The sequence below is a fragment of the Haemaphysalis longicornis genome, unplaced genomic scaffold (assembly GCF_048455015.1).
Source record: "Haemaphysalis longicornis isolate Haplotype H1 unplaced genomic scaffold, Haemaphysalis longicornis Haplotype H1 scaffold_1, whole genome shotgun sequence".
Lineage (NCBI taxonomy): Eukaryota > Metazoa > Arthropoda > Arachnida > Ixodida > Ixodidae > Haemaphysalis > Haemaphysalis longicornis.
The window spans coordinates 280025318-280045317 of NW_027526203.1; the positions used below are offsets into that span (position 1 = coordinate 280025318).

At 47.8% G+C, this 20000-nt stretch overlaps 1 protein-coding gene and 1 long non-coding RNA gene across 4 annotated transcripts in view; one reads left to right on the forward strand and one right to left on the reverse strand.

Moving 5' to 3' along the window:
• The window catches only part of LOC144146737 (uncharacterized), a 94872-nt gene extending 89252 nt beyond the window's left edge, over positions 1 to 5620 (forward strand). The window contains exon 3 of the long non-coding RNA XR_013317693.1: positions 4978 to 5620. This is a non-coding gene — a long non-coding RNA (uncharacterized LOC144146737). The remainder of the gene's footprint in view (positions 1 to 4977) is intronic.
• The window catches only part of LOC144146717 (sushi, von Willebrand factor type A, EGF and pentraxin domain-containing protein 1-like), a 759548-nt gene that overhangs the window by 590181 nt on the left and 149367 nt on the right, over positions 1 to 20000 (reverse strand). The window lies entirely within an intron of this gene.

Genomic DNA, 20000 nt, shown 5'->3' on the forward strand with positions numbered 1-20000 from the left:
CCCCGATTATGTGGCAGAGTGGTCCTACTTCGGAGCAAATTTACATTCAGCTTCGTAGCGATTCGGGTGCCTTAAGTGAAGACGCGTCGGGTGTGGAAAGGAGCCGGATTGGATGAGCCGCAGGGCAGTTTGTTGTTCTATGGAAAGGTCAGGGTAAGGCGAAGGTGGGGTCTGTCTCAGAAGGCGATAATGCTGGGTTATGTCCCTGAACGAGAAAAGCGGGTGACTGTCCTCGTGCAGCTCCATAGCACGGGAGGTAAAAGCGCAGGCTTGTTGGGTGGGTGTATTTGTTGTCCTCCATTGAAGTGTGAGGGGGTGTCCAGATGAGCTGAATGGAACCGTTTAGGGAGTGGTTTTTAACACGCGCAGTGCAGGTCAGGACACCCAACTCGACTGGTAATTCCAGTAGGCTTGCTGGAAATCGGTGAACTACCTCCGAACCCCTGGTTGAGTGAGAGCCAAGGTGATGGCTGCCTTTTCTGCTGCCGTCATTTCTTGGGTCCTAAGCGAGGTACACGCAAGGAGGTTGGTTTTGGAGGTAGCCACGATGATGGCGTATTGCTGCCCTCGATGTTTGGAGGCGTCTGTGTAGATAACTGCATGATACCCACCGAGGGTGGTGTTTAGCGCTTGAGCCGTGCTTTTCGGTGACCCTCGTCATGTGAGAAGTTCATATTTCTAAGCAAAGGGAGCATCTTTAGTTCTAGTCGCAAGAGTCTGGGAGTACGTTAAGCGGAGTGACATTCTGGGCTGCCAGCCAATCTGGTGAAGCATGCGGTTACCCACTGCAGTTTTGAGTCGGACCTTCTGGTTAGAAAGATGGCCTTCTATCAGCTCTTCCACCGTGATGTGGAGCCCCGTGCTAAGCACCCTCTGTGTGGACGCACTCATGAGAAGACCAATGGCCTGCTCGACCGCCTTTCTAATCATTATATAAAGCATCTCTATGTCTTCCTTGTCGAGAAGAAGACAGGGGGTTGACGTAAGTGACTCTTGAGAGGACAAAAGCTTCAATTAATCGAAAGGTACCGGATTCCTTTAGGCCTCACTTCTTGTGGCAACTCGATTGATCATGTGTATGATTTGATTAATGTTGTTTTTGAGGCGCTACAAGGAGACGTCACTCTTGGTGTTAGCCTCGAGATGTAGGCCCAGGATCTTGATGCAGGGGCTTGGAGTGATGGCCTGGCCATCAAGGAGTATTTGAATGTATTCCTTGATTTGGCGTGAGGGCGGTCGACAAGGGGCTGTGATTTTTTACGTGAACACTGGTGGCGACAGTCTTTAGCACATTGGCGTACTAGAAGTGAGATGCCATGCATTGGTGTGAGCTTCCCTTAATTTTTGTAACTCTTAGCACATGAGGAAGGTGCGCACAGGGCCACTAGACGGGCGGGAGTGGTCGCGTGACGCTTTCACGTGGCATTCAGCGAGAACGCAGGAGGTAAACCCGTAGAGGTGCTTGGTGAGTCCACCACCCGTCTTCCCCGTCTCCGCGTGGGCTCGTAGCTAAATCGGTAAGACAACGGGCTCTTGGTGTGTTACGCTATTAGTTCCAGGTTCGGTTCCCGGCGGTGCCTGTAAATTCTTTTATTTGTTCGCTGGAGTTTTCTGGTGACACCAACGGTCTCGAAAGAACCCTTGGGGGTAGAGGTAAAAAGCCTTGCTTTAAAAAGCCATGGGTTATTCGCGCATTGGATGTGACAGATGATCAAATCGCTGTCTGCTTAGCAACGAAAAAAAAATGATGAAAACACTGTCTGATTAGCAAATGAGCAACGAAAAAAAGAAATAATCTAGAGCGAGCGGGCAGATACAGAGAGAGGAAAGAGGTAGACTGAGAGAGAGAAAGCGGGAAGCTCATCCCGATGAACTCAAGCGGAAGAACCTAGAAATCGAACTCAAACGCATTGAACTTGAGCTCCCACGGAAAGAAGCGAACGGCGAGGGCGTCTGGCGTAGGGGAGCGGATATCATTTAAAATGAGCGACCTTATGGCACCGTACAACATAGGAGAGTACATCGCTCTTTTTGACATTAATTTCGAAAGTACATGCACAAAGACGAGGTTTCCCGAAGATGCGTAGCCACAGTACTTGCTTACCGTGCTACCGCGTAAAGCCGCAGGCGTGACAAAATTGACTACTGAGGAGGCCGACATTTATGACAGCTTCAGGCCCAGCCTCCTCGAAGAGTACCGAATGCCAGTCAAAACTTTCCGGAAGCGCTTTCGGGATGCCAGGAAGCACCTAACCGGGTACTGTATTGCGTTCTCAATAAGCTGACCGCTGACATGCATAACTGTCTAAGAAGCCATAGTGTTTGGGGGATCACGACAAAGCCGTCCATGCTTTCGGGCTCCTGCAGAGCTATCTCCTACTGCCAGAGTACGTTCGGAACTGCGTTCAAGACAGATCTGATGGTACCCACCGGGGTGAGGGTAGCTATGGCTCTGAAAGAATTTGTGTGCCACCGTGAACGCAAGAAAGAAACGGCCAGAGACAGTAACACCCCATGTTTTGAAAAAAGCCAGTCAACAGCACGGTGTCCACGCGAATTTTCGCGCTGTCAAAGATCAGTTCTGAGGAAAGCGTCTAGTCCAGTTCTGAGGAAAGCATCTAGTCCGCTAAAGCAAAGACCGCGAGAAAGGATAAGAAATCTGAGAAACGCAAACAAATTGTTTCCGCGAAGGGAGCATTTGATGTCCACCTGAAGTGCAGGCATGCGGCTACAAAGGAATACTATCTTTAACAGAAACTTCGCAGCGGAAGAAAAATTCTGCCTGGTCCAGGATTTTTTTAGCTGCAAAGTTTCTGAGAAGGCTGTACAGCTTTCCTTTGTCGCGGTATGGCTGCATTTCTCGTAGCTGTCAAATTTTGCTTTCGCAGAAACTTACTCCACCTTGTGGCTTCCACTAAACTGGTTGTGTAAAACCAATGGCTTGTTTCACTTGTCTGGAACAGGGACACGTAGCCGCAGGTTGCGAACAGCAGAAGCTGTGTCGGAAGCATCAAGGACGATGAGCAGCTCCTGCAACCCTACGTTCGCGATTTGGTAGTGAACAACACACAAGCCGTGCAGGGTTCTTTGTGACTCAGCAGCCATCTTAGCCGTGGCGCATGCTTCTTTTCTAGACCCGACTCACTTGACAAGAAAGTGCGTTTGGGAACAAGCACGCTCTCAAAAAAAGGGCGGCGTTTGCCTTTCCGTTGAGAGGGGGACAATGAAAGGCCCGTTTGGTGTCATACACACTGAGGCGGCTGTTCTTGGCGACCCACACCTCTTTTCCGGCGACCGGTCTGTGCGTGATCCACAACTCTTTCTGAACTGACTGAACAGGCTGTTGTTGAAAGAGAAGGGAGGTAAACTGGGTGCGGTCGCCAAACAACCTCAGGGAAAGTTTAAGGACTCTCAGGGTATAGTAGAGGTGTCGCCCAAGGCAGCAGTGGAAGCAGCAAACAATTGATGTAAGGAGCGGAGAAAACCTACCGTCGGAGTAGAAGTAGCGAGCATAAGTCTTGAGTTGTTGGAAAGGGAGACACAAAAAAGAATGATTCCATTGATCAATCAAAGAAGTGCCCGACGATAAAGAAGAAGTTGAAGTTTGTTAAAGACACCAAGAACATGTTAACGTCGTGCCTAAGATGAAGAAACTGTGTCTGCCAGAGCAGTGCCCTTCGAATAGGGTGTAACTGTAATTCATTTCACATGCTGCGTGCAGCTCTGTGCACGCTAAACGACTTCCAACTAATCTGAAAATAAGCGCGCTGAACTCAACCTGGTACTCTGCCGAAGCCGGCTGAAGAAAAGTTGTTGATAAGTGTGATAAGTTGTTGACTCGGTGATAAGTGTGTTAGCAAGCCCTCGCTGGCTCTTACCGAAAAAGAATTGGTTTTCTTGGCCGCCGCATCACCGAACGTTTAATCTCTCTCTCTTTGCGTGCGCATGCGCGATCGTCCTTTGTAAAGTTGACACAGTGGCAATAAAAAGTAGTCGGAAGTTTGCGCCGTGTGTGTCTGTCCTCACTCCGTCCGTGTCTCTTTTTAGCGCAATCATTTTATTCAACAATGGAGTACCAACGTGCCCAGGACGCTACACTTAAGAAGAAAAGTTACTAGGTGTTGGGGTATTGGAAGGATATTTTTTTCCCGCTGTGCTGGTGGATCCGCCTCGGCACGCCCCGTAGCTACGGCCTTGCTGCTTGCAGCTTGTAAAATGCACTATCGTAGTGGTGCACCAGGCAGCTCAAAACTCGAGATTGAGTTGTTTAGAGGAAAGTTAGTAGTAAAAATTGAAGGCAGAGTTGTCAGTCAGCGTTGAGCCGGAAGCTCAACCTTTGCGGCAGCTTCCAGTAACGTTGCGCAGTTTGATTCAACTGACAGGGTTAGTGCGGTTTTTGCATTGCATTTCTTTGCGAAACTCTTTGCGTAAAGTGTGAGGTGTTAATTTTTTGCGTCAGAATAGTATCGACATTGCTGGGCGTTGGAATTTTGTGGAATACAAGGCTATCACCAGGCAGGATTATCCTGGCGAGCAAATGCAGCACAGGGAGACAAACGATCGTTTCGGATCCACTAATGCCTTCTCCGAACATTCGCCAATATGCTGCGGTCGATTTATTTGCCGTTGACTAGTTTAACCGATCGTTTTCGGGTTGTTTCATTCAGGCGATAGCAAATGTTCAGAGTTGTTTCCCCTTTGGTTAGAATGGCCTTATTGCTACTGGTCTTGATTTTTTCCAACCTAAGTTTCTGATTATTGTGTTTTTGTTGTTGTTGTATTTTGTTTGGACATAACGTCTCGGTTTCTTCTTTAAGTAAGGTATGAATTCAGCTCCGTGCATCCCTTTCGGGTGATCCTGATTTTTTTGTAACGAATTAACCACGAAGAAATAATAAGTGAACGAGACTCGGTGGGTCTCACCGGGAAAGGTATTGCACTTGTCTGACTGGCGGGCATGACTCTGTGTTGTTTCAGACTGGGTGCGCACCATGCCTTGAGAAGATGTGCCTCCCGCCTAGACCCTTCGTGGAACCTAGGAAGGTGCTGTCCGCGGTGACGCGGTGCCTGATGTTCTGTCTTCGTGGAAGTGTGGTCTGGAGCTGATACCAATTTACTGGTCGAGCTGATCCTCCGGCGCCAACAGTTACTAGAATCCCTCCGGTTGTTGGCTGCACGCCAGAGCCAATTTTGTTGTTCCCCGTTCTGCGGGGATGTGTTAATATCGCCGCGGCCATGAAAAGTCATATTTTTGCTGCGCCGTTGACCAAGACGAAATATCGCCTCTGTAAGGCCCCCATTTCGATCCTGACGGGAAGACGCTCTATCCTACCTCGCCCCTCCTCTACCTGTGGGGACAACGCTGCGGTTGGAGGCGGGTGCGAGCCAAAGTCGTCGATCCCATTCGATTGAGCCTTGGAAGGCTGTCTCGTCGGAGGAGTGAGTTCACCTCCTTTTCGTTCCCTGCTTCTCGTCGCGAGGCAGCAATGGAATCGGCGTTATTTTCGATATAATTGTCTGCACGTGGACGATGATGGTGCATTAAAACTTGCTCACGTGTGGTACAGGGCGGACCGGACTGTACCTACTGGCCGGGGAACTCCGGAAATCTGGAAGCTTGTGACGGTAAAAAAATCCTTATCATTCTTTTTTGTATATGCAACTGGTATTCTCGGCATGTAAATAAAAGTCTGTTTCGCTACGAGTTCCGTCTCCTCCATCAACCACTCCTGGTCCCCGTTCCCCCGAGAAGCCCGACAACCAGCACCGACACACGCCACCGCAAAACGCTAAAACCCTTTCTACTGACGAAAAGGTTTGTCGCCCAGAAATTGAACAAATAGCAGCATGCAGCGATGAAAAAGAAAATCAAAGTTGAATCTTCTTTCAAATGAACTAAGAACAATCTGGGATACGGGGACACGTGATGGGTGTATCCATGAGCACGTAAACACTCACACAGACTCCGTGAAACGCAACCCACGTAAGTAGGCGCGCATTAGGGAAGGTGCGTGGATGACGCGGGATACAGACCTCTCGGTGAGAGGGATTATAATTCCTCTCCTCTGCATGACACATGACCATGCATCGTGGACGAGGCACCCTGGTTCTCAAGGGCTGTACGCCGTCATTCCATTCTACTCCACGTTCAATGAACAGCTGACGCCACTCCGTCGTATACCGCTTTCGCTTGTACAGCAAGGCAAAATATCTGACTGAAATCGTAACTGAATCAGGGCTTACAGCGTGTGGTAGCGACACAGGCAGTGATATGTTACCCATTCTACTAGTTCGCTTCTGCCCTTAAAAACTTGTGTTGACCAGTGATCGATCTCACATTTGTATTTTACACTTACGTGTTCCTCTTTTACTGTCCTTCTTCTTCTTTTTTATTCGCAAGAAGGTTTAGACAAACTCCGCCAATCTCGTTCCCCCATTCGCGATTACTGACGTACCAATATTTAAATCGGAAAAGTGCTTGGGGCGGCGATACCTATTTTCATGCTTTTTGTATTTCTGCTTTAATAAGCAAAGGCTGCTGCCACGATTTAGATCTTTGTGTTGACGGCCCTATAATCTAACGATACGGACTAACTTGTCTCTATTTTTTTATTCCTTTTTAAATACTAGCCGAAACTGGCTCTGGAATTATTACGAGAAGAAACATCATTGTAAGATGAGCGGACGATTTAAAAATGCGCGGATGAGAGCAGTCAGGCCTGATTAGAATGACTACTTTCCTTCACGTGAAATTAGTGTAACATGGTATGAACGCTATACGGGAAAGACAATACAAAGCTTGCTCTCTCACGTGTAGCCTTGTCCTTTGTCCCAGTTACCTTGTAATGTTTTATGTGGGATTGTCAAGTTTAACCGAGGTCACCAAGGCCCAGTTGAGGGTGACTTCAATGCCCCCTTCTTCGTTCAGTGCTCTCATTGCCAGTGGGGCCACTTGTCGAGGAGATGGTAGCATAAACAGACTTATAGCACGCAATTTCACCCCATTTTCCCCCTTCTTGAACGCCTTCATCGAGCCCTACTTTCTTCCCTTAAGTGTGGCGGGACAGGGAGGACGGCGCTCCCTGAGTAATCACCACGCCTCTATTTTCGCCTGGCTTCTCTTTCTTTTGTCAATGGCCAGTATTACACGCATCCGCTACAACTATGTTCCCGTTTGCATAAATAAATTTCGGTCCCCTCTACATTATGCGCCCCGAGTATTAAGGGACAACGCGGGTCATCTAGTTTTCCCCTTGTTCTTGTTTAGATTACTGTTTCTTGTTTGGTGCTTCCTTTGCAGCCTACAGAATAAATATAAAAACTTCGACGCACCATTGCAGTATTTGAGGTAACGGCCCAGCAGAATGGAGTCCCCGACGGCGCATTTCTCCGTTTTCAGATGATGTACTCTTGCTTTACAGGTGTAGCGCACACCGGAGGTCGGTTGCTCTCGAATTTTCCGAAAGTCTTCTCATGAGTTTCATCAAACCCCAATATTGTCAATCTTTTGTTCTGTTTCCAAACTTAACGGGATGTAACAGACATAAAGCACGCTGAGAGCGACTGGAGGAACTCTGTTCATACTGAAGCAAGGGAAGCCTTTGGCTCGTCGGTTCATACTGCAAGCTGTGAAAATGAATTCTTAGTAAAATAACCGGAGGTGGAAGACGGCTGTGTAGTTTCTCGGTCCCTTTGTCGTTGTTTAGCACTTTTGTGCCGTTTTTTTTTTTTCTTATTGTGCACACTTGCGAACTAGTGTGGAAAATTTCAGGCATTAGAAGCGCTCTGTTTTGGTCGATAGGCCACACGGAAAGTGGGAGCCGCACTGCAAGCGCGCGTTTGTGGACGCAGCGATTGCAACGATAAAAGGATTTGGGAAAACTCCGGAGTGGGAATTGCGAGATAGCGCGCAAGGATTCTTTCCTAGCGGCTCATCCCCGACCTGTACGTGCGTTTGGCTTGGAGGTCCTGGGACCTTAGGCCTAGGATCTTTTATTAAACAAAGGGTCTTCTATTAAATACCCCATGTTGCCCATGTATGCCTATGGTGCGAATAGTGTCACACGCTAAGGACAGACAGACCGACATACGGACGAATTTTTCGGGGTGGAGTCTCCAACGAATGCTCACGCATTAAAGTTGCCAAATGTAAGACATGTATTGCACGGGACTTCCTACCCCTTGCAATTGATTGCCCGACAGCCATGGCTTCCTATGTGCCCCAGGCTTTCGGCGTGCTACACCGGCATATCCTTCTCCCGCCATTTTTTTGCCGTTCTTTGGTCGCTACACCGCTCCGCTGCCCCCCCCCTTCCCCCCCCCCTCCCCAACCCTGTGTTATACCGCCGTGAAGCGAATTTGGAGTGCAGTCCCGATGCAAACGACAACATCGGTGTAGGGTGCGATGCATCGCATAACTGCCTCAAGTAGACCTATACAGCAGTCAACGTATTGCGCTTTCGATGCTCTTTGTAGCGCACCTCAAGGAAACTAGGTTTGCTTTTCTTTCGCAGAGAAATTCGTCTATCTCAGGGGGCTGTCAACGACTACGTACGGCGTTGCTGTCGATCTGGTAGAAAGAAGCCCGACGCTGCCTTTCTGTTTATCGGAAGTGTTTATCGGAAGTGTTGCAGAGTCCCTTTAAGCACCTCCGAATTATCCCAAGTCATTTGTGTTTGAATACTTTCTCAGGTTTTATGGCATGAAGAAACGCGGCCGCAAGTGCGGCAATGCATGGACAGATGCGAGCTCTATACCCTTTCTGGCCGTCCCTCCCGCTTTGCTCTGCTTCCGTCATCCATTCCTTATAACATTACTTAACTGCAAGTTTTATCGTCGGCAAGGGGCGCTAGATGTTTACCTTACAACTATTAATAAAAACTGACGATGATCGGCATCTTCCAGCCCCGCTCGACGCGTCAACGTCTCACTCGAACGTAGAATACGGAAGCAGGGATTCGCTGCACGAGCCATGATCCCCTAGGGACCCTTTTCAGGGCAGCTAATCAGCCGAGATAAAGAGAAGATCCACGTCGCTTCGGAACTACTCAGCCGCTGCCCCGGTTAGTGGTGGTGGAGGGTAAAAGTAATTATGACTTTAATCCCCGGGGTGAACCCTTGCTGCTTTTTAAAGCTTATATTCTGCCCCAAGCGCTTCGTTAGAAGGGGGATAAACCGGAAAATGACCCGCGTCCGTCTTCCGCGGGCAGGAAAAAGGCTGCAACGAGGCCTTGCACAGGGATTAACTGATAGCGGCTTACGGCCTCGAATTAAACAGGTGTGCAAAGATGATATCAACGAGAAGCGAAAACTGCATAAGGATGGTAGGGACAACAGCGCCAATTTACCTACGATTGAAGCTTGCTGCAAGGTTTTATTTGTAAGTTCCAGAAGACAAAAAAAAAAAAAGAACGTCTTTCGACACCAGAGTAAGCACGATGCAGTGCTCCATGACAAATGAGACAAATGTGATTTTCTCGAGATCGCGCCCCTCGTAACCCATATTTTCTCGTATTACTTCTGCCGGGTTACAGGCTTTCTTTGATATATATAGCAACTATAGCTTTGAGCAAGAGGCTACACCGCATATTGCATTCGGAAATGAAATTCTTAGGGCTGCTTTAGGCGTGTTTTAGTTTCTTAAAATTTTGAGGGGGGGCTTCCTTATTACCCACGCGGAAGGGCGTACCACAGATTCCAAGAATCGACACGTGGCCCGCCTTCAAGTGAAACGTTCCATACCGCGCTATGGTACGATCACCTCTTAGCAACGGGCAGGAATGGCCAGGTTATAAGTGTTCCCCTCTTCCGAAAAAGCGTTCTGCTTCTGTGCGCAATGCGGCTGGTTTGATAGCTGGGAGTGGCTGACATTTGCCAATTAGGCAGGAATCCGAAAAAAAAATGCTTCTGCGCTGAAATTAGCCAGCACGCACCGAAAGAAAACGAATGCAGAAAATAAAAATTGAATCGATCCCAAATAAATTAATGTGAATTCCGGTGTACACATTCCTTATCATCATATTAGACAGGCATTTCTGACACAGGAAGCTGCAGATGAAAATTCAACTTTTTGCGATGGTGGCAATTTCCGATTAGCGCAATCACCTCGACAGTGACGCCGTCCGTAATATTTGTGCAGCAGCGCAACCTAAAAAAATCACCGCAGGTGGGCTTCACCGCAATGCTCCAGAACGACAAATCAGCGTGGCCAAATGCGCGAATTTGGAAATTGAAGAGGCCCAGCATGTCATCAGAGTAAAAAATAGGGTCTGCGTGGTGACAACAATGCACGCCTCGCGCTGTTGTCCACCCGAAGCAATATGAAATTGGCCTGCACTCGGAATCTTTACTTATAAACTAGTGGCGTGTACACCCCGACTCCTCATGAAATCTTTGCGGCAACTTGGGGACATGCCTAGTTGCAACAACGTAATGGTGAATTCAGGTCGACGGCATTATAAGCCTTCCGTCCACCCGATCACATAACCTCTTTTGCCCCATTTCCACCTGTGTGTATACGGTCCTTCGTTGCAGTGTACTTTTTCTGCATTTGCATTGTCCTTCATTTGCTTTTTTTCCCGTTTTCTTTATTGCAGGCAAAACATTCGGTGTTATTTGGAGAGCGGGGAACCGGGCGGCAATAAGGTTTGAATTTCACGCAAACGAAAAAAAAAACATTATTGAGCACCCGTAATATCTTTGAAGCGGCAAAAGGCCTTAATGTGCACAAAAGCAGCGTCAACTTGGCTGTCCAACTGTCACAATCCCTGCGTACATTTTGGAGAAATCGTAGTTTTCGCCATACGACTCAGAGCCGATGCTACTCATGATAGGGACTGTCGTCGCGGCGACATTCGTTGCAGGCCACTGGGCGCATATTCACCAATTCTCTCTCACGTTACACGTTTGCAGATTCTTTTCGAGCCAGTCAAAGGTGACGCTCACTTCCAACCAAGCTTTCGCACACTGTCCCTCAAAGCCAAATGATTGACGACGGTGGTATTTCGCCTCGATGACGAGTTAATCCAGATGTTTATGCTCTCAGTGGATTTAACTTATCAGAACAATTTTCTATCAGGCTAATGCCCCATTTTTCGGTCATAAATGCTTCGCGTAAGGAAAAATTCTCAGGGAAAAACCAAGTGAACTCGATGGTTAGAAATAACCTTGGGGGATTGGGGGGGGAGGAGGGGGGAGGGGGTAGCTAATATTAGGTGTTACGCGGAAACGCAGGACTTTTTTAAAACTGCACGCGAAGCAGGCTCTCTAAAAAAATCCTGCCTCTCCTCATACTTTCCCGTGTACATCTCTGCTACTACCGTAATACTGTAATCCACACTGGCGTAAAACACTTTCGCGCAATAAAATATTTCGTCCTACTATAAAACACATTCATCGTTTTAAAACGTAGTGGATATAAAGAATGTGATTACATATGCGACTGCGGAAAGGTTGCGCATCCATCTTAGGGTAAAACTATTCGTTTAGTTTCATCAAGAGCGAACTTTCGAGGGCTATACCGATGCAGTCCTACTGAACGCACACTCAAGAGAGGCTGCGTGCGAGTGTGCGGGTGCTGGGAGCAGGACCTTTAAGCTTGTGACCTGTGCCTAAAAATTACCATCTTTTACTTGCTGGTTGCGGGTAGTACGTGGGCAATTCGAGGACTGCCCTCGGTCCTCAGCTCCCGTATGCGAATATGGGGGATATTCGAGCGCCAGATTGCATCCCGGGCAGTCCACAGGCAGTCCCGGGATTGATTATCGATTACATCCAATATTGACGTGCGTGATGGTCTAGTAAATGGTGCCATCAAAGCGAAAATAACTGTCTCAATTTCAGAGCGTTTTTTTTTTTTTGGTCTCTGAGCCCCGATATTGAAGGTGTTTTTCTGCTGTTAACCGTGCTTATGAAAGAACGGGCGCATATGAAGTACACGCTTTATTGTTGCTTCCCCAGTATCTCTTGCTTCTGTACTGTGCCGTTTACAGTGACGGAGAGGATCGTTTTGCTACCAGCTGTATCTCGAAGGGAAGTCAGTGTGCCACTTCCCTTCTTTTTTGTTCTGCAACATAGCACAACACGACATAAGAGAAGACAGCAGAACATAAAATACCGAAACTTCAGCAGATGTTCATCCCAGCCCATAAACCCATTCTACGCTAAAGCCTCCCTAATAAAAAGGGAGCGTTCCGTGAGCACCATGACGTCGCCTCTTGGGAGTCGCTGGAAAGCAAAGCAGAACTCTTTACAAAGGCCCAAAACGCGTGCCCCATCATTTGCTCCAATGTTTGCGCGCGAATGGCATCGTTGTGGCCTGTTAATGGCCGCGTACAGCACGCACTGAACAGTGCATCAGCGCACGCTGCAACCAGCGAATGGCGAGGCGGGGCAGCGCCGTTTTCCAATGAGGCCGACGTGACCAGAATGTGTCGGGGAATCGCTTTCGTGACCAGAATCGCGACGCCGATTAAGTCGGCAGAGATTCAAGAGCGGGGGAGATTCTCTCCTGCACCACCTTAACTGTTTCCTTTTCTGAGCGTTTCTCCAACCGACCCCTAACGGATTAGAAAGATCAGATTCAGCTGCTCATCGCAAGTAGCCCTTGGTAGGAGGTTCCTCTGTGGCTCTTAACCCACAGCTATCAACCGTCCCGAGAGGGTGCTAAAATGTAAGTGCGAAGAACGGCACAGTGACGTTATAGCAAGCCAGCACCGACGGATGTACATTTTCCCATCAATATAAAATTAGTTGTAGCATTCGTCGGAGCGACCACGTCCACCTGGCACACTGCCCCTACTGGGCAAGATCTCATTCTGAGTCTGTTTTAGCTTTTGAACCGCCTGGGCGTATGAGACGCTGAGGCCTTCTGCAGCTATACGCGACTGTATATTACGTTTTTCCGTTTCACGTCCTCTTTGTGATAAAAATTACCTTTACTCGTGCATGTAACTTACTCGAGAAGAGGTTCTATGAGATCATTAGTCAGAGACCTGAAGGTACCGGAATGCACTGAAATAGACCCTATTATGGAAGTGATTCCACAAGTTCAAAACAACGAGACTTATCGACTAAGTTGCGCATGCTGATTTTTAAAGCACCAGCAAGGAAACAGGAAGGATGTCTATTAATTTTTCACTTCTGTATTTTATCGCTTCCGTTACAGCACTAGTAGAGTGTCGCATGGACACTGAATTTGTCTTACTGGCTGGACCCGAGCCGCAGATGCTTACCTCTGTAGGCCATTCACCCGTATCGAAAATTCCGCTTCGTTGGAATGAAATGTATAACTGCAGCTTTATATCTAGGTGCGAGGATTCACAATTGTGCCAAATGTATGCTGCGTGAGAGAACATAGAACATGAGGTATGCATATACTTTTGATTCGCCACTGCATTAGCAGCAGCAGCAGTAAGCTCCCTGTCTCCTGTACGGTGTGAAGGCAGGAAGAACTATGCCGGTTTCTATCACCCTGACCCAGTAACACGTTTTAAACTTAAGAAATAATCATTTTGTTGGGCTTGGTATAATTAAGACACGGAACTTAGGAAACGTATTTAGTCATTCGAAAACGCAATGTATATTTACCTGGTTGTATAAAAACTAAATTTTTTTAAATGTGTTCTTACACCTATCTGTAGAGTTTTTTTTTTTTTTTAATCTCTCGTCTTTCTCTTTTCCGTCTCCTAATGGTTACCCTGATTATCAGTAGTCACCCCATCTCTCCATGGCAATCCCCATACGGTATTTCGAGCCTTCCGATAGCAGGACTGAAATCTCCAGTTTTTGTGAAGAAGCCTTGTCTCCCTCTCTAACACAATGACGTAAGCGAATTCCGCTTAGCTGGGGAATAGTACCGGGTCATTCTTGAGGCACAGTGCTCCTGAAGCATTGTGCAGAAGACAGAGATGCGGACTACCAGCTGTGTGGACGCAAGCCACTATTGGTAAGTGCAGCCTGGTCAGCAAAGGGCACGAAACAACAACCCGCGGTATAACTGGGCTTTTGAAATTCATCGGCTCGACAATAACTGCGTAAACGTGCCACCTTTGGTGTTATCGGGTAAGGAACTGCACTTACTTGCACGAGAGGAGATTAGTTACTTCGAGTACTTGTTTTGTTTGGTGGTATCTTGTTTAGCTCCAATCGAAAACCCAGGGCGCCCCCATTTGTGCTTGACAAACATATCTAACCGCTGCGTCAGCGGTGTGCCGCTTTTTTGTCAGTTTCTCCAAAATTTCACTGGCTATTCGCATTGGTGAAGTATTTGTGCACCATTACTCTCAAGAGAGCATCAGAATCCCCAATGGTGCAACCGGCGTCCCAATTCTTGTATGTAGTGCTATAGTAGCATCTTAATCATGCGCGGGCAGCTGTTGCCGGCATAGTTACGGCGGAAATGAAAATGCCCAGCGTTTGATGTTTCATTCATACAGATATCCAACAGTGTACCAAATCGATTGGAAATATGGCTTGTGCAACAGAGCGTCCAGTAGTATGTATGTATGTATGTATGTATGTATGTATGTATGTATGTATGTATGTATGTATGTGTGTACGTGTATGTATGTATGTATGTATGTATGCATGCATGCATGCATGTATGTATGTATGTATGTATGTATGTATGTATGCATGTATGTATGTATGTGTGTATGTATGTATGTATGTATGTATGTATTTATTTATTACTGATTATTCATTAAGTATACGCCCAGAGTTGGCAGTAACGCGTTGCAAGCAATGACATCACCGGCAACGAATACATTTTCTTCGTAATTTTGTAGTGTACCCGTTAGCGCGTCCTAATAGCAATGCGTACAATTCGTATGTCATATTTTTTAATAACGTGTTGCATCCCGTTTACCGGTTAAAATTGATCCCAGAACTCTTGAAAGAGGAAGATGCGACGGGAACGAGGACACAATCAACCTTCTCACTGCACCATTTCTATCCCCGCCATCACTCAGCCACACGCCTGGTTCTGCGAAGCTTTAATCCGCAATTACCAAAATATAAACAAAAAGACAAAAGGTGCAGCTGACATATAAGTTGGGGTCTTAAGATGTACGATGCGATAGCGCTACATGAACTCTCAGGGAGCGTTGTCCAACGGAATTGCTGCATTTACTATCTATGTTCCATGAGCACTGAAGTTAAGCGAAGAGAGAAAGACTAGCAGCAAAGGTGTTTAATCGCTGTGGACGAGGACAGACAGAGGTTCTCTGTGCTTCTGTGTCTTAAGATGTCAGAGTGAAAGGTTGGGGCTGCGGATGTTGTTCAGTTTGAGCTAGAAGGTTACAGTGTAAGTGTTTCAAAGTGTTTATTATCTAAGGTCTATGCCGGACTGACTGTTTTTGCTTTTTTGCAAAAGAAAGAGAGAGAGAGAGAGAGAGAGAGAGAGAGAGAGAGAGAGAGAGAGAGAGAGAGAGAGAGAGAGAGAGAGAGAGAGAGAGAGAGAGAGAGAGGAGAGAGAGAGAGAGAGAGAGGGAAAGAGGGAGAAAGAGTTTTTGTTTAGGCAAAAAGGGGTAAACAGATGGTAGGGAGCTCACGGGTGGAACCTTAAATCTGGGGCCCCAGATGCAGCAGCTTCTTTCCTTGCCCTCTCAATCAGATCAGGCAACACTTGAGGGAACGAGCTGGTCAAAGCCCCATTTCATACCTCTATACAAGTGTAATATTGCGCAGTCCAAGAACGGCAGCACCCAAATGTGATAGAAAAGGCAAAGGAATATTTATTGAGGCAGACTTGTGCCAGAAAAAAATTGGCCGCGTATCTGCTCCACAGATTGCATTTCTTCGACATTTGGCACGGGGAAAGATCGTGTGCCTAGGCGTTCGATGAGGAGACGTTTTAATTTTTTTTTGTGGAGGGGTGTGCGGTGGTCGTGGAGGTAACGCGCACGGCACATGACTTCGCGTGCCTCTTGGTCGGTGCCTCGTTGTCGTCCAGACAATTGTGTACGGTTGTCCAGGAGACGTTGTTAACTTTCTTCATTGTAAATGGGAATATCTTAGCGAAGTGTTTAGGTATTCTCCCTGCAGACAACAATCTAATGCCCTTTGAGAGTCTTTGAGAGTCTGAGCTTACATTCTATACTTCTGCTACTGGGATTACCAAGAGGATGGCTCCAACTTCCTATTCGTCGTTCCTGTATATAAGACGGTCATGCAGGCTCAAAGATTGCCAGAGTGGTCATGTAGGATAATTGCTGCTTCCTACTTTCGTGCGTCCCGGAGTTGGTGTATGCTGTGTTCTCATGGTACTAGAAGTTTCCTTGAATGAAGTTGATCCTGCAATATCGCATGTCCTTGTGTTGGTTTGGATCCATGTTTTTTGTTAGAGTTTTCATGCGAACTAGCTGGATCTGTGACATGTTTGTGACAGCGTGCAATCGATACTTTTATGGGGAGGGGAGGGGGGGGGGGGGTGTCTTCGGTACGATGGCCCATCCCGATTTTGTTTTCCGAGCCACTCCCTTGGTGCCACGAGAGCGGTTTCTCTGATTTCTTCCAAAGCGTTTAAAAATACAATTGGAGGACCTATTCATCATCATCGTCATCAACAACCACGTTAGGTCCACGCAGGACGAAGGCCTCTCCCACTGACCTTCACCCGGGCACCCGGTGTTGCCCTTGTCGAGTCCACTTTTGCCGGTGAACTTTCTTATTTTCTCCCTCCTAGGAGTCAAGGCCTCCCCGTCTTCGCGACCCGTTTGTGGGTGTTCACTCAGTTAGCCTGGTGGCCCACCGGTTGTCGGTTCGTCTCGCGGTAAAACTTGAGACGTTGAGGGCTGCCTTATGGCGGCTGTGATGATGGCATTCGCTCTTTTCTTCAGTGCGTGTAAGTTTGTATTAAGGTACGCTCCGAGATATTCGGCTCATGATCAGTGACTGCATCAGTCTTACGGTTTCTTCTCTCATTCCTGCTCTTCCCTTGGCTAGGTGTGTATTATTGTGGCAAGTGTTTAACGATTTTCCCTTCCGTTTTGACTACTGATAGGTTGGCTCTGCCGCTTGACTCTGGAGCCACGCCGGGCATTCTTACGTGACTGTTCTCAGGGAGGACATATCGATCGTACCTAGTTTTAGGGAGACTTTAAACGTGGCCGCGTGCGCCAGTCGTCGTTTGCCAAACACAGCTTGCGGCGGACAAAGAACCGCGGCAATATCGAAAATTAGTTCGAACATTTATGTAATTAGACGCTATATAGACGTTTTATTTTACTTTGTTTCTGCCCATAATATATGCCTTTCTTGATTTTTGAGAGACTGGTGTTAATCTTTGCTCCCTGTTTTAGTTTGGTGGCCCAATGTTGGTGCCGGCATGAGTTCCGGTGGAAAACACGCCGCGGTGGATCCGTGGCTAAGGCGTTGCGCTGCTGAGCCCGGGGACGCTGCGGCGGCATTTTTCTTGTGGTAGGAGAAAACTGCAACGCCTGTCTGTCGAGATTTCAGCGCACGTTAAACATCCCCATGATGTCGAAATCAATCCGGAGCGGTACACTACTGCGCGCCTCATAGTGCAGGTGCGGCTACGGCATGTGACTTACCGCTAATTTAACTTTTAATCTTTCGGTGGAGAGGCACTTTCGTGGGATGTCGTCAGTGGCGGGCACGGCTGGCGACCGTGTCTACCGAGCATGCTACCACCGGAAGGGCGTAGAACAAACTTCACTGCGCAGGCGAGGCACCCGCTGAAAATGCGTGTCGTTTCTTTCGTCTCGGCCGTAGTGTCATTGTCCTTCTTTCCTGACTTCTGTTGCTACTGCGCCGTATTCCATTTGATTCCAACGAGATGCGAGTGGCGAGCCCTCGCATTTCGCGGACTGTAGTTGGTCGTATTTTCTTGTATCGTACTGTCGTCTTGTCGTATCCTTGTCGTGTCGTGATTCTGATCTTTTAAGTGCAATGTACTTCTTAAGCGACCCTGAACCTGCGTCCACCGGTGATGTCCGCATCACATACCCACGTGGGGGATTGGCCAGGAATCTCCTCGTCTTCCTTGGCAACGGGGGGAGATGGGCGCGCGCTGCCTGGCCGCTGACATGGCACATACCCACGTGGGGGATTGGCCAAGAATCGGGCGTGAGAAGGGCTAATGCACCCGCTTAAAGGAGTACTGACACGAAATTTCAAATCTGAGATCCGCTCTAGCAATCAAGTACAACGACAACACAAATAGGTGTCTGTGAATAAATGCATCTTTCTTTCTTTGTAGTTGTGTGTGTGTGTGTGATCTCTCTTTCGCGAACATTACCGAACCGCGCAAATTCAACTCGTGCATTCGCACTTTCACATTCTTCCCCTCGGGGAAATGCGGGGAATTTTGTCGTGTGTCGCATTCCTGTCCTAAGTTTGATGTTCCGTGGTGCGCCGAATTCCTGTCTTGTCGTAATCCTGATGTTCCATCAGTAGTTGCACATGTTTGAATGTTATTGCCCATTGCGAAAAATAGCGTAAATGGCAGTTCTGTTGTGACTACAGGAATGTTAGCCGTTGAGAAAATTGACTTTGCCGTTAAGACAGATCATCATCATCATCATCATCACCAGCCTATCTACGCCCACTGCAGGGCAAAGGCCTCTCCCATTTTTCTCCAATTACCTCGGTCCTGTGCAAACTGTGACCAATTTATCCCCGCAAACTTCTTGATCTCATCTGCCCATCTAACTTTCTGCCGCCCCCTGCAACGCTTGCCTTCTCTAGGGATCCAGTCTGTTACCCTTAATGACCAGCGGTTATCTTGCCTTCGCATTACATGCCCTGCCCACGTCCATTTCTTCTTCTTAATTTCTACTAATATGTCTTTAACACCAGTTTGCTCCCTGACCCACTCCGCTCTCTTCTTGTCCCTTAATGTTACACCTATCATTTTCCGTTCCATTGCCCGCTGAGTCGTTCTCAATTTAAGTTGAACCCTCTTAGTGAGCCTCCAAGTTTCTGCCCTGTAGGTGAGTACCGGTAAGACAGATATGTGTGTCGTAACAACAGATGGCTTTGTCGTAACAACAAGACTTCTGTTGTCACAACAGTTTTTTGTCGTACGACAGGAATTCTTGTTAGGCTTGTGCGGTATTGCTTTTGTGATTTTAGGCTGGATTGTGTTTTGTCTGCACGGCCCCTTTAAGGACCTGAAACAGAGATATGCGAAGGCTAGCGTGAGTCCCAACTCATCTGCGCTTTACGACTGTGCGCTGCCTCAGTTTCGATGGCACCGACATAATGCAGAGCACGGCGGTGTATTGGTGCTTACAAATTTTGAATTTTATCGAGAGATGACGGTCACCTTGGCGCCTTTTATCTGAAATAACTTTAAATTAACCGATAGCTCTGTTTTCAGGTCCTTAAACTTCTTTTTTGCGCACAGCTCAACGTAAGCAGTTTGCGTGCTAGACGCTTCGGGTTTCGAATTTAGCGATAAGTCTGAACTATCAGGGCAAACCGTGTCGTACGCTCGAACTGCCGACGAAAGTCGAGATTCTGAGCAAAATCAAGAAAGGATTTGATTGATTTGATTCTGGGGTTTAACGCGCCGACGCAACGCAGGCGATGAGGCGCGCCGTAGTGGAGGGCTCCGGATTAATTTTGACCACCTGGGGATCTTTAACGTGCGCCGAAATCTCGTACACAAGGGCGTTTTTGCTTTTCGCCTCCACCAGAAAAGCGGCCGCCGCGGCCGGGAATCGAACCCGCGACCTCGTGCTCAGCGAAAATCAAGAAAGGAGGCGTGTTGCGGAATAATGGAAGTGCTGTTATTGTGCTTTCCGTTTAATTGGAAGTTCGATTAACCCGGAGTTTTTTTTTTTTTTTTGCGGTCCCTGTGGCCTTCATATTAACGGTAGTCGACTGTGCGCGCCCGCGCACACGCACACCCACCCACGCACGCACCCACCCACGCACGCACGCACGCACACACACACGCACACACACACGCACACACACCCACACGCACACGCAAACACACGCACGCACGCGCACGCGTACACCTGCCCATACAC